The 17,709-nt window shown below is 45.4% G+C and overlaps 1 protein-coding gene across 1 annotated transcript in view; it reads right to left on the bottom strand.

The window, feature by feature from the left end:
- Positions 1–16,911, bottom strand: part of SCML4 (Scm polycomb group protein like 4) — a 70,392-nt gene extending 53,481 nt beyond the window's left edge. Inside the window, exons 1-2 of the mRNA XM_051792411.1 lie at positions 16,885–16,911; positions 16,068–16,228 (exon numbers count right to left, since the gene is read on the bottom strand). The gene's annotated coding sequence lies outside the window, so the exon portion shown is untranslated. The remainder of the gene's footprint in view (positions 1–16,067; positions 16,229–16,884) is intronic.
- Positions 16,912–17,709: the final 798 nt, after the last annotated feature.

Here is a 17,709-nt window from a genome sequence, read left to right as displayed (position 1 = left end):
CAGTTGCTGGGATGGGATGGGAAAGAACTGGGCAGTGTCCAGAGCTGTACTCTACCCTCTTCTCTCTCTCCCCATCTGGGTGCCATAATGAAGAGGCAGGGAGCTAGTAGGAAAAAACCCACAGGATTCTTCAAAATTCAGACAAAACGTATTGATGGTGTCTGCACCTTTTCTTGTTACTAAGAGCAAAAGAAAGAAAAAATGGTTCCTTGTGTCTTCTTACAGCCTGATTATTTTTTTAAGTTAAATTCAGCAGCAGTGACACTGCTGTCCTTGAGGAGGCATTCTTTTGAAGGATAGCACCCTGGTGACAGCAGGTAGAGCAGTATCTGCGTGCCCTCTCTCACTCAGGTTTGCTTAATGAGCCAGAAGAACTTGAAAACTCTGGTGAGAATGGGACCCCCAGGAGCAGCTGAGGCCAGCCTCGCCTCCTGATCTTACCTTTCTTCATTTGGCCTGACGTTTTTGTTGCAGATGAGTAGCCTGTAGCGGGGAATTGAGGGAATGAAACTTTATGGGGAGTGAGTGAGCACAGGCAGAGCACCAAAGGAAAGATGTGAAAAATGGATGCAACAAGGACACGCGAGTGGCAAGGATCACTCTGCTAAGGTGGGCAAGCCAAATGTGCACAAAAAAGGGAGAAAGTAAAGGCAATTCTTTCCTTCTCTCTTATGTCGAGCCAATATCACCACTTCTGATATTGAAGACAAACAAGGAAAACATGCCTGGACTTAGTCTCCCACTGCAAGGAGCTGCAGGAGAGGGTGGGATTCCTCTTGCAGACCTTTGCCTCTGACTGTAGTCTATCATTTGCAAGACAAGGTCCCAGCAAAGAACTTGGATCCCTCCTCTCACTACCCTTATACCTCCTGCCTCAGCATCTGTGTATGCAGAGGTGCCATTTCATTTTGCTAAAAAGACCCTCTTAAAATCCCCTGTCCTGAAATCCTGAGGGTGGTAAAATGAAGTGGACTGCCGGGGGTGCAGTTCAGGAGCTGTATAAAACCCCTTCTGTGACCTTGGAGAGGCAGGATGGAGATCTCAGGCTGAGGGCTGAGGATTATAAGTTTGGTACTTATTATACAAGTAGATACTCCTACAGACTTTCAAGCTCTGTTTGCCAAGTCTTCCTATCAGCCTGCCTCCACTTCACCTCCTTACATTCCCCACCTCATCTGAGCATTGTCCCCTTGTTGCTGACAGGCTGCAGTTTCAGAAGGTGGCAGGTCCTCTCCCCCACTTCCTCACCAAGCCATTATACTCCTGCTTAGGTGGTTCAAGAGAGCCTGCATCCCTCACCAGCATCCCTCTCGATGTAGGGAGGTGTAGTGAAGAGCTGCTGCCTTTCCAGGCTGCAATCAACCTCCACCTGCTTCTCTGCTACCCTGCCTCTGGCCGGGTGCAGTCAGGACCAAGCAACTTTTCCAGTGAACGGGAAGACTGTAATGCAGAGCACATCATTCTTTTCTCCCAGAACTATCAGATGTGATTTTCCACACCAAGATTCCCCAGCTCAAATCCCAAGTGCTGGAGATTCCAAGATGCCCAGTATGTCTGTCACTAAGTAATTAATTATATGACACTGGAACAAATCTTTCTGAAAATACATGAATGTTCAGCCCATAAAACTGAGGCTGGGATTCTGAGACAGCAATTAAATTTAAATTAGGTTTTGTATTGTAGCAGGTCCTGTTTCACACATTCAGCCAAGCTAGTTGAGACATCCTGGTTTCTCATCACACACTTTGCCGGTGTGATTTATAGATTGCTTTCCAGAAGTCCTCTTCCCTTCTGCCTTTAGCTTTGTTACCAGGGACCTTGTGCCATTAAGGTAACATTCCTGAACTACAGGCACACAAAGCAATATCTTATTTATCTACAACTTTCAGACTAGCAGAGAAAGCACAAACTTCTTTTTTGAATGCAGTTAGTTTCTTTCTGATCTTCTCTGTCTTATGCACTGTCTTAAGCCAAATGCTTTAATCACTTGCACTGGTGTAAAGCATTTGATGCTCTCCCACATGATATCTTTGTCGCTAAACTTGAGAGGCACAGATTTGATGGATGGACCACTCAGTGGATAAGGAATTGGCTGGACAGCTGAACTCAAAAAGTCGCAGTCAACAGCTCAATGTCCAAGTGGATACAAGTGACAAGTAGAGTTCCTCAGGGGTAGGTATTGAGATGGGCACTCTTTAACATCTTTGGTGGTGACATGGACAGTGGGATTGAGAACACCCTCATTAAGTTTTCCAATGACACCAAGCTATGTGGTGCAGTCAACACAGCTGGATTGAGAGCAGCCCTTGAGGGTATTGGTTGACAAGAAGGTCAGCATGAGCTGGCAACGTGTACTCACAGCCCAGAAAGCCAATTATATCCTAGGCTGCAACAAAAGTAATGTGACCAGCAGATCAAGGGAGGTGATTCTGCACCTCTACTCTGCTATTGTGTGACCCTACCCGGCATGCTGCATCCAGCTCTGGGGCCCAACATAAGGACGTGGACCTGTTGGAGAGAGTCCAGAGGAGGGCCACAAAGATGATCAGAGGGTTGGAACACCTCTCCTATGGAGATAGGCTGAGAGAGTTCAGCCTGGAGAAGGCTCCAGGGAGACAACCTGGGCTGGTCCCTGAAATCATCTGGAGTTAACAGAATCACTAGCACAGAAACTGGAACAAGTTGAAAAACTCCCTGTCTTCCCCAGATTAAGTTTAATAAGAAATATGAGCAATTTTATATCGGAAAAGAGAAAATTGTCATAATGAACAGCTTGAGGTGGTCTGGTTTTGTGTTGGTATTTATTGCTTCCTGTGCTGTTCTAGGTGTTTCATTATGGTTTACATACTGCCATCCTCAATTACTTTGTCAAGTAAGTATGCTTTTAATACAGAGACAGCCCCTATCCTGGTTAAAATTACCATCATTCCCCACCTTTCTCGAGCCCAAAATATCGGATAAAACTTCCATTCTTCCTTCCTTGACAGATTATGTCTACTGCATGAAATCACCGGGGTTAACATGCCTATTTTGGAATAAACTCCCCCCACCCCCTTTCCCATTAAAATGTGCTCTCCGGGCAGTCTGAGCACTGAAGAAGCAACCCACTACTTCTGCAACTGCACACAAGTGATACCACAGCTGGGGAACCCAGGGTGCTCAGCAGCCATGTCTGGTCCCCCTGCTCCTGCATCATCCCATGTTCTGCCTCCCATTCTGCTAGTAGAATAGCCAGCCACTGACTCTGTGATGATTTCTTTCCAAAACCAACACACTTGACTGGATAGTACATACAAGCTGATGTTCCTACCACAGATATCTGTCCCAAGAAATAAATTCACCCACTAAATCTGAAGAACTGATATTAAAAAAGTCAATAGGGAAATATCTTTTGTTGGACAGAGGGCAGGAATTTCACACATTTCTCACATAAAGTTAACTTTACTCCTTAGGGATGTGATGCACTTTAATATTACATTTTGAGAAATAATACTTATAAAAGATTCATCTTTTTTCTGGTATAAACAGGAGTAGCTCTTATGTTTCTGTCTATAGGGATTTCAGGGACCACAGATTTTGAAGATGCTGAAAGCTTCCACTTCCACACATGAGAGATACATTTATATTCAAATCACATATATTAACATTGTAATGGGACAGCATAAATAAAAGTATATTAATTTATTAATTAAGTTCAGGAGCAAGAACAGCATGTGCATCACTTGCTAGTGCCTGCTGTGTTACCCAGGACTGTTTGGGAACTAGCAGTCACCCCACTATCTAGTTCCCACTCCAGCAGAAAAACTCTGGTGCCTAAGTGACCACTAGGCAGACTGGCAGAGGATGGTGGGGGTGTTTCAGGCCATCAGCTGTGACTTTGCCCTGGCACACCCTTCTTTGGGAAGGTGAGCTCTGGCCACTCTCAGCCTTGCTGTCTGCCTGGACACTGAATCTGTCTTTGGGGGAGTCTGCAGGTGGCACTCAAAATGCAGAGTGGATACATCTGTACCAAAAACACGCTGGGAAACTGCAAAATATTCTGGACCTAAGACTGAACCATGGAAATATCATGCAGCAAGTTGACAAGGAGTGGCTCACTGTGACTGGGGAGCAAAGCTTTGCTAACTGGGGCTGATCACTAAAGCACATAGCACCTAGAGTAAAGTTTACCCATTCGACTGTATCTGTAATTTGTTTTCTAAATAAATATTTAACCTTCAGTTTTCAGAGCTGTTTTCATCCATTTCCCTCTCCAACAAACCACCATTTTCTGTTTTCTAGATGATTTTTACATAGTGTTTGGCAACAACCCTGTTTTCATCACCTAGAAACTCAATATTCAGAGCAAAACCTCTCCAGCTGGCTTGTGTGTCACAGTCTTCATACCTTGGGCAATAGATTTTGCAAAATTGTACTGATTAAATGTCTGCTTTTGCTGTTCTTTAAAAAAAACCACAACCCAGATGAAAGGTCCCATTGAATGAATTTTCAGTTGGTTTGTGCTTGCAAGTGCCTGTCAGTAGAAGATACACTTTCAAACCAGGCCCCAGGGCAACTACGGAAAGCTTTCAGGCATGTTATGGAAACTAATCACAGAGTTTGGCCCCTGTATAATTCTGACAGTGGTTGGAGAGAGCAAACACAGAGCACTAGCAGAAGGCATATATGCTCTTGCAGTACAGCTTGAGCCTCCAGAACAGCACACTGTGGAACCGGGGAAGGGTTCATCCCCTGCATGCAGGTATTTCTTCCCCACAATGTATTGAATTATTTACTGATTCTTGAGCTGTCGTCATTTTTATATATGTCTGTATCACAAAATTGACAAGAGATTTGTACAATGGCAATGTCTTCCATTCCTGGTTGCATTTCTTCTAATTAATTAGTACAATTCAGGTAACAAAGATAACTCATCACAGCTCTACAGAGATACCCGTGGCTGCCAAGGCAGAAATGTCTCCATGCACAGGCTGAGACACACAGCAGCCTGAGAATGACAACACCCACCCACTGCAGCACATTCCAATGTACCACAGAGGTTTCCATACGCGGTGACAGCAGGGGCTCTGGGAGCTGCTCGGTGTCTGAGGACTATGCCAGTACATGAATCACTAGAGAAGCAACACATAGTCATGACTGGTGGCACCTGTCCTCCCTCAGGAAGGGAGATCTCCCTCCAACACTTGCCAAGCACAGTGAGCACTCAGTGAGAAGCACTCAGGGTGCCTGCATGAGCCCTGGCCAGGAGAGTGGACCGTTCTGCTCCCCATCCCACAAATCCTCCTAATCCATAAGAACCTCCAGGCCCTGGGCACATCACTTCCCTGCAAAATTGTTTCAAAATTGTTCAATAAAACATTTCGGCTTTTAATCCCTTTCTTCTGCCAGTGAGAAAGCACAAGTCATTATGAGACAGATAAAATATCTGCAGGTCACAGTTCACTCTGCCTGCCCCTCTGAAGGGAATGGGGATGTTGGATGGAGGTAAGTCATCCTTTTGTATTATTTGTGTGTGACCATGTCACTCATGGACAGATTATAAGGTCTTTGGGGCAGCACAGTGTTTTAGATGGTTGGTATGCATCTCTCTTCATGAAATCTCTCTGATATTGCAATGGAAAGGAAAAGGCAGACTAAAATGCTCCTTGTGTTTCTCTTGAAAATCCAAGGCAGTCTCTAAATGCCAGTGAGTCAGGTGTGTTTCAGATACCCACAACAGAACTGACAAAGTGGCCTGCTGAAAACTCCTCCCTCTGCACCTTAAAGCCCAAGGTCAGATTTTTTTCTCTTGTGTTGTAATTCCTACAGAATCCAACACCATCCATTGTCATCATTATGCCCCAAATTTTTTGTCTGAAGCCATTTTCTCTCAGAGTTTATCCTATTTTCCCTGCAAGCTTTCTTTGTTCCTTTATCATCTCTGAGAACAGATAATTTTAACATACTTCATTCAGAGAGATCTTCCACACTTGCAAGGGGCTGTGGCACAGTGCCATCCACAGCACATGATGACTGAAGCCTCCTGAATACCTAGACGGATTTCAGACTTAATTCATTTCATTTTCCTTCCACTTTAATTATACATTCCCCTATGGAGCACCCTCTCCTGGCCTTCCCAGTACACCTTTTCTCTTCTGATGCCTTAATACACCTGTGTTGACCAGCCTGAGCTACCCTCTCTAGCAATCATCAGGCAGCAGGTCCAGAGCGTCAGGCTTTTCACTGTCCCAAACTTAGCATAAGAAACTGTGACTGTAGGCAAATATGACCTTTTCAGGGGCTGACTTTATTTATTTATTATGTTGCCTTTTATTTCTTTGTTGTAAAAAAAAAAAAAAAAGAAAAAAAAAAGTAGTACCCTGTCTCCTGGACTTACTAACAATACAAAATTAAAATATTTCTGACTAGAACAGAAATTCTTTATGGAACAGTAATTAAGACTGCAGTCACAGCCTAGGACACAGGCTGAGTATAGGGCAAGCCCATAATTTCCAGTTTCAGTTCCTCTGCAGTTTTATTTAGCTGGTAGAGTGCCGGACACAAGAACCCCCATGGTTACACATGTACCTGCGTGCTGGCACTGATGGTAAAAATAACTGAGAGGCAAGCACAGCCCTGTTTGCCATCAGATTGATATATCACGTAATCTCACATGGTGTTTGGGAAAGCCAGCTCATCTGATGTCTTTAAGCACGCAGATGGGCACGCATGGCAATTTTTGCCTTCTCTGGCAAGCTCTCCCCCTCTTTGGCCCCAGGGACAACCTCCCATAGGGCTCGCTGTCATCTGCACTCGCCAAGTCATGCTCTGAGTCCCCAAAAGCAACTGAGAGGGGATGGGACATCACGTTTTTCTTTTCCCAGCTCCCTGCCTGCTCTGAAGCTTTCACCCAGGCAGGATGATGGGCTGCTGTGTGCTCATCATCCCCTCCCATATGTCCCTTTGCATGAGACCTCTGTATCTGTGGAGTTAGATATTAATGAGTTCAAGAGAACTCCCCAGCCTCCAAATTAATTAGAATAAATCACCCACCAGAAGTCTCAATCAGTCCTGCTCTCCCCCTTTCACAGAGGAAGATGTACCTGTGTGCCTCCCTCCAGATCACATACCCTGATCACCCTTCATTTTCTTCTTGTCATATGGCAGCCTACTGCCTGCACAGGTAAATAAATGACTGCATCATAGAATCATTTAGAATCATCTGAAAAGACCTCTAAGATCATCAAGTCCAGCTGTTAGCCCAGCACTGCAAAGTCCACCACTAAACATCAACCCTTCTCTGGACAGAGCATCTTGCTCCACGTGATCTACACTGACTGAGAGATAAAAGCCCTGTCATGAGGTTAATGGTAGTTCGCCTGAGCAGATCTTTCTTTTCAACAAAGACAAAGAACTGAGTTTCTTTGCCACCTCAGCATTGGTCCCTGCTGTCGGCAGAGGCTGACACTGCTAAGCGTGTAAAAATAATGGATAAGGATAAAAAAATCCATCATAATTTTTGCAGTATTGTCTCCCAGTTTAATAATCTCATTTAATTAGAAATCATAGGTAACAGCCATGGCAGGCAAATTTAATACAAGTTCTGAAACACCTGAGATTACAGGGATTTTACCATCTCTAATATTCCTATTAAGAAAAATGTCTCTGAAGTTGAAGATATCTCCCAGGTGTCTCTCCCCATACCGCACAGCTCAAAGCCAACCATCCCAGAGGACCACCACAGGCCACCAGGAGCTTATCAGGTCTGCTGCAGAGTTCCCTGACACATACAAGCTCCTGAATGCTCATGTAGCAAATACATAAACCTGTGGTCATGCAGGGACAGGGCAAAACATTACCCACCCAGCTGAGCTGCACCGAGCAAATGCCCCAGTGCCTAAGCAGAACAGCATTTATCAAAATGTAGGTTTTCCTGGCTGGCTCTGGGATGAGGAACAGTTTTGTTGCACAGCCTTGAGTCCAGGGTGAGGGCTGCTGGGGTCTATCTAATGTAGTGCCAGACAATGAGCCCATCTTCAGCATCAGACAGGGATTTCGAGAGATAGCTGGGTCTGCACAGGAAGTGGGCTGAAATAGCAACATTGTGGTCGGTCCCATTAGCCTAATCACTTGATTTTTTGTTTCAGAGCAAATTTGCATCTAGTCAGATGTAAGGAAGAGCTATGTTTTCTGTTTTTCCTTTAGCATCACCCAAAAAGCTCATGTTCTGAGAGGGAAGGATATTTGCACAGGCTTAACTTCAGTTGCCTAACACAACTACAGCAACCCCCCGAGGAACACAACACATTAGGGTGTGCTCAATAAACACAACCAAGGAAAAAGCAACAAGTGATAAATATCCCTGGATTATCAGACCTGCAAAGTGCCTCCTGAGCAGCAGGGCAACAGTGCCATGTGTACCCATGTGAGGCTTCTGTCTTTTCTGGCCAATGGGAAAAAGAATATGCTCAGCTCTGCACGGTGTGTTAGTGTTGTTGAGGGAGGTCTGGCAAGGAGGACAGTGTAGCCAGAAAGCTGGGAGCATCTTTTTCACCTCACTGCTCTCCCATATCCAAGACAGCTGAGGGGACAGCAACTACAGCTGAGATTTGACTGCCTAGTGTCAGTCCCAGTCTCAGTCCTTGCCAGCAAGCCGAGATCACGGCTTCCATCCTGGCCCAGAGGCAATACGAGCTCCATTCTAACAGAGCAAAGGTCCACAGGAGGCAATCTGGGCACAGGGAGCTGTAGAAAGGACAAGTTTGGGTTAAAACATTCCCCTGAGAAACAACACAGATCCACTTCACTGGGTCTTGCAGAATTTCAGTTTCAGCACCATGGGCTCCCTGACATTCCCTGTGAAACTCAGTCAAAACCACTGTGCTTCTCCTTGGTGTTGCAGAGAAGCCAGAGACAAGCCCCAGCTCCCAGCTGGGACACCAGGACACCCAGTTTCAGCCTTCACTGCATGCCCTTCCTGCCCCAGCTGCACAAAGGGTTTTGAGCCGAGCCAAGGGTACAGCAGGACTTGCACCCCCAGGTATGTTGCTGCCGTTCACCCAGACAGAACAGGAGGGAAAGAGCTATGCAGAGGTGGAGCAAAGCCAGTTTCTTTCTAGAGCACAGCTTGCCCATGCCTGCAGCCTCCACAGTGAAGCTGGGCCAGTCCAGCAGTCCCCAAGGGCTCCAGGCAGCTGGCAGCAAAACTCCCAATGTTGCAGAGGGACATAATTTTTTTGGGAAGGCAGACATACACTGCATACATGGGTAGAGCCAAGCCATGCTGCTCACGTACCTGCACAAATGGAGCTTCCCAAGTGAGAGAGTAAAGGCAGGAGAGCCGAGCCTGCCAAAACCAGAAGGGTCACTGCAACCTCTCCTGAAAGACAGCAGCATTGGGGCATGCAGCAGGGTCTTCAGGTGGGAAATGGGGAATACCTCACCCCGCTGCACAGGGAGCTTAGAAGGGACAGAGGAACCCATCTTCTCCCGGCTCTTGCATCCCACCCAGCAAAACTGTCCCCACTCCACAAGGAACACCAGTTCAGCAAGGACTCCACTCCAGAAAACTTCCTTCCCCTGAGTCCCACTGAAGCCTGAGGGGCTGCAGTCACCTCTGAGTGTGTGCCAGTTCAGATGAGGCACAACAACCTACATGACAAGCAGCACCCTCTCTTCCCACATTTTGAGGAAAACTGATCAAGTATCAACACCAGAGCAGTGTTTTAGATTGCTAAGCATCCCCTTGAATAACTAAACAGCAGTGAGTAACATGTATTTACATAGATTATGGTCTATTCCCCCATCGGAAGGCGATTTGTGTAGATAACTTCCATTAATGTTAAAGGGAGTCATTCACATAAATCCTTGGCACATTAATGGCCAATGAGCCTCCTCTGTGTAGTAGTTCGTGTTGCTGCATTTAGTGAGCACAATATAAACGTGGCCAACTTAATATGCAAATAAATTCAAGTATTTACTGAGCCATAAGAGACAGTTACTAGGCACATCTCATTCATTGTTTATAGGGAAATAGATGGAGGCTGCCAGTTGAAACCGGGAGATAAATGCTGTAAACACTTTTTTAAGGCTACAGGGAAAAGGGTACTGAGTCTCCACGTATACATAAATAATGATCATGAATAGTTTCTTGAAGACATCTTCTATTTGTTTTTACTCTGTGTATGTGTCTTTACTACACATCTGCACTGAAGCACTATTTGTTGCATTGCTGTTGCTTGCCAGTGGCACTGGAGTCCCTTTCATCCCTCGGGGCCAGAGCAGGGCCATACCCCATCCCCAGCTCGCTCACTGCCTCCTTGGCAGCTGTAGGAAGGGAACGTGCTCACCTTGATGGGCCACCCACTGCAAATCTCTCTTCCCCAGCATCAAAATATGAGCCTTTCCTTTAACAGCATCTGGTGCAGGAAAGAGGAGGGAGACCTTTTTCGCCATTTCTTCTCACAGATGTTCTCTTGAGAATCTGCACTGGCCATTTGCAAAACAAAAGCCCTCACTAGGTCTATGCTTTTCTAAGGCAGAGAACAGACATATTCTCTGGAAAACAGATCTTAAAAATGCATCAGATAAGGTATTACTGAAGTGCCCCTTCAGTTCTCTGTGTATGATTTTTAGGATGCCGTGCCAAATGGATGTGTCCTCCGCAAGACATTTTTTCCTAGTGGTAATAAATGAAGTAAAACTGATTCACTTCTTTATTCTTTCAGATGGAAAACAAGAAAAAATTCTCTATCCATCCAGACAGTTCTGTAGGGTAGTTCCCATGCACATGCATGCTCATGTAAATATGCAGATACATATATTGAAAGAACTTATCTACCATTAGACTCTACAGCACTATTGGGCTGCAACCCTACTGGTGCTGTGAGGTTTTTCATGGGAGTCAGCAAAAAATGCCTAGTCTTTCCAGAATCCCCATGTTAGCTCTGATCTGCTGCATCTATCCAAGCTTGAGAGTACAGCATTGAAGGTATGCGGGTATCTTCCCTGCATAGCCATGTGTAAGCCAAGACAGAGAGGCTAGCACCACCACTGTGCTTGCCTGGCTGCCTGGAAGGACAGGTCAGGATGGCCAGACATGGTGCCAGCTCAGCCTCAAACAAAAATAGTAGCAGAGACAAAAAAAAAAAATCAAAAAACCCCCAAGCAATCTCTTGGGTTCTTTAACATGAAATCTCCTCTTGTAATGTTGCCTTTTGGGTTTACCCTTATCTAAGACCGCAGAGCTCCCCTTTCTGCCATTCAGTGCCTGTCTCTCCTGTCAAAATCTCTTCTGTCTAACTATTGTCTCTGACCAGGTTTGAAGACCCCCTCCCAAATCTTTCCTCTCTGCCTCCAGTCATGTTTCTCTCCCCACAGTGCCCACAGGTGCTGATGCTGTAAACCTCTGATTATACTTTGGAAATCAAATCATTTTTCACACCAACTCTGTAAAATGGAGCCCCCACCACAAAGGAGCTTGTGCCCCTCCCAGTGTTGCTGTGCCCCCCTGCTGCCTCCCCAGGAGAGCCTCCAGTGCTTCTTGTAGCGCGCAGCACTTGCCTTTTGGCTCAGCTCTGCCCACTCTGTCCCAAAGTCAGGACGCGCTGTGGGGTCAGAGAGGAGTGGGAGACACTTGGAGAGCAGAGGATAGCCTGATTTTGGGGCAAAGGGACAGAAAGTAGCAACCCAGAAAACAAGACCAGTGGTGGTCTCACTCCTACTTTTCCTCTGCCTTGATAAGCTAGGTGTTTGAGTGACACATTTCCTCAGACTGTGAGTTTATAGAGTGCCTAAACATTTGTTGGAGCATCTTAGGATGACAACTACGGTGATTCTCAATGAATCTGCCCACATCACAAGACAAGGTCTGGGTTAAAACCTACCTGCCTGTGGTATCCTCCCTGGCAGGGAGGCAGGCAGGGAGGCAGACAGGTAGGTGAGGTGAGGGGACAGCCTGTTATCACCATTAATGTCCTAAATGTCCTCACCATTAAATCCAAACCACTTTTCAAAGAAAAAGCACTCACATTGAAACCTTGGGTGGGTGACACATGGAGGAAGATGGGCTGAAAGAAGAAGGCATCTCGTACATTCCCTGCACCTCCCACCAAGTAAAATACGACACGTTTTTGTCTTACTGCCTTCACACCATTGGCGCACAAGCAGAGACATGGAGAGATGAAAGTAAGCATTAGAAAAATGTATTTACATAACAGAGAGGTAGGGCAGCTCTCAGAGACCCAACTCGCAGCAAAAGGCACGTGCACACTTGCTCTCACATCCGAGGAGCATGACACAGAGAAATACAGCTGATTTTTTACAAATTTTTAGAAATCATGGACGATGTCGCAAGGAAACACCTATCCTTTCATGTGCTGTGGGATTACCCCTCTGTAACTCTCCCTGGGAAAGCAAAGCTTTCACAGGTGCCAGCAGAAGTCCAGCAGCTGAGCTGCTGCTACTCCCCAGCACCCTGTGCTGAGATGGGAGCCAACGCAGAGAGCCAGTCATTGCTTCATTTCCAGATAGAGAGAAAAATATATCTCTACCAGAATGCATTTGGGATAGAGCTGCAGGTGGCCTTAGCCAGCTGCTCATCTCCCAAGACGGGATCTGGGAGCTGCAGCATGGTGGCAGGAAGGTGGGCAGCGCCTGCATGCGAGGACAGGGTTAACAAAGGAGTGAGACCTTAGGCCTCCCTCTGCCCTGTACCCAGTGCAGCCCCCTTTCCTCCTGCCCCCAGCTGCAGCAGATCTGTGTGGGCACCCAGGGTCTGTGCACACCAAGATGCAGAGGGAAGCAGACCCTCTGTGAGGAGAAGAGTAACCAAAGCATCCAGAGAAATTTAGGGGCCAGCTCCGAACGCTCAATTTCAGTCACACATGTTGTAAATGAAGAAAGTGCTGGGGAATACTCCTGGGAGCCCCATATATATAAATACTTGAAGCAACAAGAGCAACAGCTGGCTCCTGCAAAAGCTTTTGTCAGTCTGACATTCTGCATGCCAAGCATGCTGGCGTCCATGCATGTGCCAGGTAAGAGGAGCAAGAAACCAGAGGCATATTCCTGGCTGCACTGTCAACTAATTTGGGAAGGAAACCCCATCCTTTGCATCCCATACCCAAAGTGAACGGAGCAACAAACTCCTAGGCAGGGAGAAACACTCTAGCATTTATAGCACCATTTCTTCTGTATGATGAGAATCACCTTTAAAGATGGGGTCAGTATAAACTGCAGGGCAACAGCAAACTGTTCAGTTCAAGAGGAATTATTCATCCTTCAGTGGAACATAATTACACATCCAGACTCTCTCTGGGCAATCCTTTATTTGGGCCAAATTTACACTAGTTCCGAAAGGGAACAGCCAATCTTAATGAATGACTTACAGGTTCATCATCTTTATGAGATTTTATTAAAAAAAAGAATATCAGAACTTTAAATCTTTAATTAGTAAATTATAACTTCACCTTCACTGCAAATTACCTCTTCTCCATTCAGTCATTCCCATCCATAGAAAAATTTGGTACAAAGATGCTACATTAGAGTATAAATTCTTTTCAATTTTATTAGTCAATAGCAAATTAGCCAGTACCTTTAGTGCACCCATATATCATGATTCTGTTTGGCAGAACAGTGTGTAATCTCCTGACACATAATTTTTAATGAAGTTTCCTTTTTAATATACAGCAAAATAAAGAGAAAATTTTGCTTCCTTTGTGCAGGAAACTAAGTCCACATAAGGCAACTTGTTATGGCAGAATTAATACATGTAATTAATTTTTCTCTGCAAGGTGAGCCTGGAATATTTTTCTTTGCATAAGTAAACCAATTATTCTTCATTCTCACTGTAAGGAGATTCACCTGCTAAATGCTGCACCTGCTCTTAGTGGTCAGCTAGAGAACTCAGCTGGGAGTGTTTTATGTAAATAAAGCTGGTTCCTTTGCACCATTTTAAAGCTCTAGAGAACTACTTCTGTAGGGCAGGATTCTATGGAATTAGGGTATTTTTTCTCTTTTTTTTTTTTTTTTAAGACAACATGTGGCCATTGAGTATACTTTATGAAAGTGAACTAAAATCCCCTGAAGATAACAGGGCTATACTGACTTCAGTGTTATCAAATATAAATATTTTGCTTCATTCAATTTTTAACAGAAATCATTGCTGTCTTACTCTCATCAACTATTTCCTGAAGCTCTTCCTTACGTGAACTGTGCTTTTACACCTCATATTTACTTGCCAGGCATGTATGGGTTCCCATCATTTACAGGAGGAGTGCCTCGGTCTTCCATTTAAAGTACACTGGAAGTTTCCAAACTACTGCTAGGAACATGGGCTAACCTTGGAGATGTGAGTTCATAGTAGGAAAGAAGCCCCCGAGTACCTCTGGGCAGAGCCCACTGAGAAGTGGTGATGCTGAGGAATTAGAATCATAGAATATCCTAAGTTGAAAGGGACCCACAAGGATCATCAAAGTTCAACTTTGATGATTCAATCAATTAGTTAAATCATCCCATTTTCTATTATTGAGTTTGAGTTGGATCCTACCAGAGTTGGGTGCTGGGGGAGTCTGCAAGGATACCAGAGGTCCCAGCATGGCCAGGAATGAGAAGAATGGATACATCCCCAGCAAGGGCAGACACTGTCCCAGCAGCGAGGCCCTTGTTCAGCTGCCTCCCTCCAGCAGTGCTGGCTGAGGGAGAGGGCAGGAGCCCAGCTGGCAGGGCTTGCCTGTCTCCTGTTACCAGGCTTGAATGGACAACTGTCCCACACCCCACTTTGTGACTTCACTTTGCAACCTGTGATCATCTTGGTTTTCTTCCCTTTTTTTAATATTACCTACATTTGAGGGAGGGAAAATTCTGGGGAGACATCTGTGTAAGGTCACATCTCAGCCTCCTGAAGCTCAGGGTATCCCCACATACCATGATCGGGTACTATATCATGTTTCTCTTTCAAACTTTTTCTTTTTGATATGTAAAAAAACCCCAAATTTCTGTGTCAAACATGGAACTGAGGGAAAAATTTCCCATTGCAATTTCTTCTTTCTAGGTCCCATAGCCACCAACAAGCACCTGTATAGTCGTGTGTTCTCAGTAGGTGAGAAACCTCATGACAAGTCACTGATTGCCCAAGGAAGAAAATTGCCTCTTTTTACCCACTCTTCTCCACAAAACACAGGGAAGTACTTGAACTAAACATTTCCAATAAACAGAACAGAAATTTCTGAGTTACTGTGCGCACCAACAAAGCATTTCTCAAGGTATACCTTCTGCAAAATTTCTGATCTCATTCAGCACATGTACTTTTCCTGTTGGTAGATTTTTTTCCAGTCCCTCTTCCATACTCCGTCACTAAAAAGCTCATGTCCTTGGCAGCCTTTCTAATCTGAAGAACATGTGTATCAGCTAAATAACTTGTATGATGGGGCAGAGGCACTCTGCCTGACTGGGAAAATCAGTGTGACATCTGAATTAAAATACAAAGTCACCTGCACCTGGGGAGGGCTGGGAGGCACCTCATCTAAATAAGATCACAAAATCTGAATCTGCTAATCTCCAAGCCATATCCTCAGCTGGTGTCAGATGAGGCTGAAGCCGAGGAATTTACGCTGATTTACACCAACAGCTGATTGCCTGGTGCTTAGCTGCACCAGGGACTGGCGGCACATTGGGATGGAGGATGCTCTAAGTATTCCTGTAGCACAAAGATAGTTTTTAGACTTCAGCTCTGCTTCCACAGACAACATTCCTTTCTTTGCTTTACCTCTTACATTATGCCTTAATTAAATTTGAAAAGACCTTGGTCTATCCTTGAGAAAAATATCTTCATAAGCCTCTTTGAAATAAACCCAGGATTAAACAGCAATCCCCCCCCAAGCTGAGAATTCAAGCAACTTTCCTTCTGCAGCTCACCAGATTAACTTTATTCCTGCCACAGGTCCCGCATGCATCAATCCCAAAAGCAACTTCTTTCTTCCAGACCGCTGCCATCAGAGGAGCCCCAGGCAAAGAAACCACCCCTCACAGCCATTCATCAGCAATGGAAAGGGAGACAGTGCCCAGATCTCAAAGGCAAAAATACTCACTGAACCACGCTAGGCTTCACCGTCTGTCAGCGAGCGGTAGGCTGCAGGCTGGGACGGCAGCAGGGGCTTGAGAGCTAAGGAGGGACCATCAGGGTTAGCCAGGTGCCCCCACACATTGCATGCCTGTGCTCCGTCCTCTCTGAAAGTTAGCTTTAAAACACCTGAAAAGACAAACACAGACAACTGTGCTAAAGTGTGCTCCTCGGCATCTCTCATCTCATAAGTTTCGAAGGAAAGACACAGCGTATAAACAGTATCACTCCCTCCAGTTTTCAGTTAAGGATAAAAATCCAACTTAGCATCTGATTTGAAGATATGAGATTATAATTAAGCTCATTGCTCTATGAACTATACTAAACCCCAGAATATGTGATGTAAATACTGTTTGCTATGTATATTGCAACATAAATGGCTTTTAAAATGGAAGAGGCATTTACCTGGCAGCAAAAAAAACCACCTGAACCAACTTTTTTGGAAAAGCCCGAAGCCACACTTCATGCAGAGTGCTCTGTAGTTAGAAGTCTTCACCACCTCATGCACACACACACACACACACACGCACACACACACAGAGGCACGCTCCCGCTGCCGCTGCCGTGCAGCACAAGCCGGCAGCATAGGCGGATCTGCTGCCCCTCTCCTCACACAAACTGTTCCCAGGGCTCAGTAAGGGTGTGCTTTGGCAAAGAGTCTCCAACTGAGGAACTGCAAAGTTACATACAGACAGGCAGAACAAGAACTGCTCCCACAAGGCTCGATGACAAACACCAGGCAGAGAAGAAGAAGAAGAAAAAGAAGAAGCATGCTTTCCCCTTACCTATTGCTTAGGCTAAAACACTGAGCAGAGTCTTTAGAGAGCCCAGACACTGGGACCCAAAGGGCAGAGGACTTTCAGCACTGTCACAGAGATCCCAGCAAAAGCCATCTTCTCCCTGTCTTTTAGCATAGTGTAAGTCTCCAGCAGCTCAGCTCTCCAGCTGCAAACATCTCATTAGACTAATGCATTCAGCACAGGCAGAAAACTCGATTTACCATAGCTACAGCAATGAATTTCCATTACGATGACAGCTTCAACCACATCATGTCCGGAAAAGCAGCCAACCACTGCCTTTTAAAGAACACACGCATTTAACACGCAGCAAACGAGGCCTGCGTGGTGGGTTTCCTTTCTATTTGCAACTACACTGAGAAAAGAAATTGCCATTTCTTTTTATTTCAAGAACTCTGCAACCGGAAAGGTAAAGGCATTTGGACTCTTCCCACCTTTCAACCCCCCCTCAAAACAGCACTATCTTTTGCAATACAGTGCATTGGGCTGCAGTGAGAAGAAGGGGTGTTTGCAACATTTCTGGTCTCACTACCCCTCCTCTGTTGCCATGGAAACCAGACTGTAGCATCAGCCCTTTGTCCCACTCCTGCAGCAGCCTGGCCTGATGCTGAGCTTATGTGATGTGCCATGGATGGGAAGGACCAGTCACTTAGTTTTGGATAATTTACGTGGAAATTGGGGGAATAGCTCTTGGAGTCTTTTTGCTGGCAACACTAATGTATGTACAGTGTTGTTCACTCACACACACAGGTACTTGTACACAAGCACACAGAGTCAGCTCTGTGGAGAATATTAAGGTATGGCCAGACAATG

The sequence above is a fragment of the Manacus candei genome, unplaced genomic scaffold (genome assembly GCF_025592945.1).
Source record: "Manacus candei isolate 608988 ecotype Guabito, Panama unplaced genomic scaffold, ASM2559294v1 h1tg000034l, whole genome shotgun sequence".
Taxonomy (NCBI): Eukaryota; Metazoa; Chordata; class Aves; order Passeriformes; family Pipridae; genus Manacus; species Manacus candei.
This window is presented reverse-complemented; position numbering and strand designations above follow the sequence as displayed.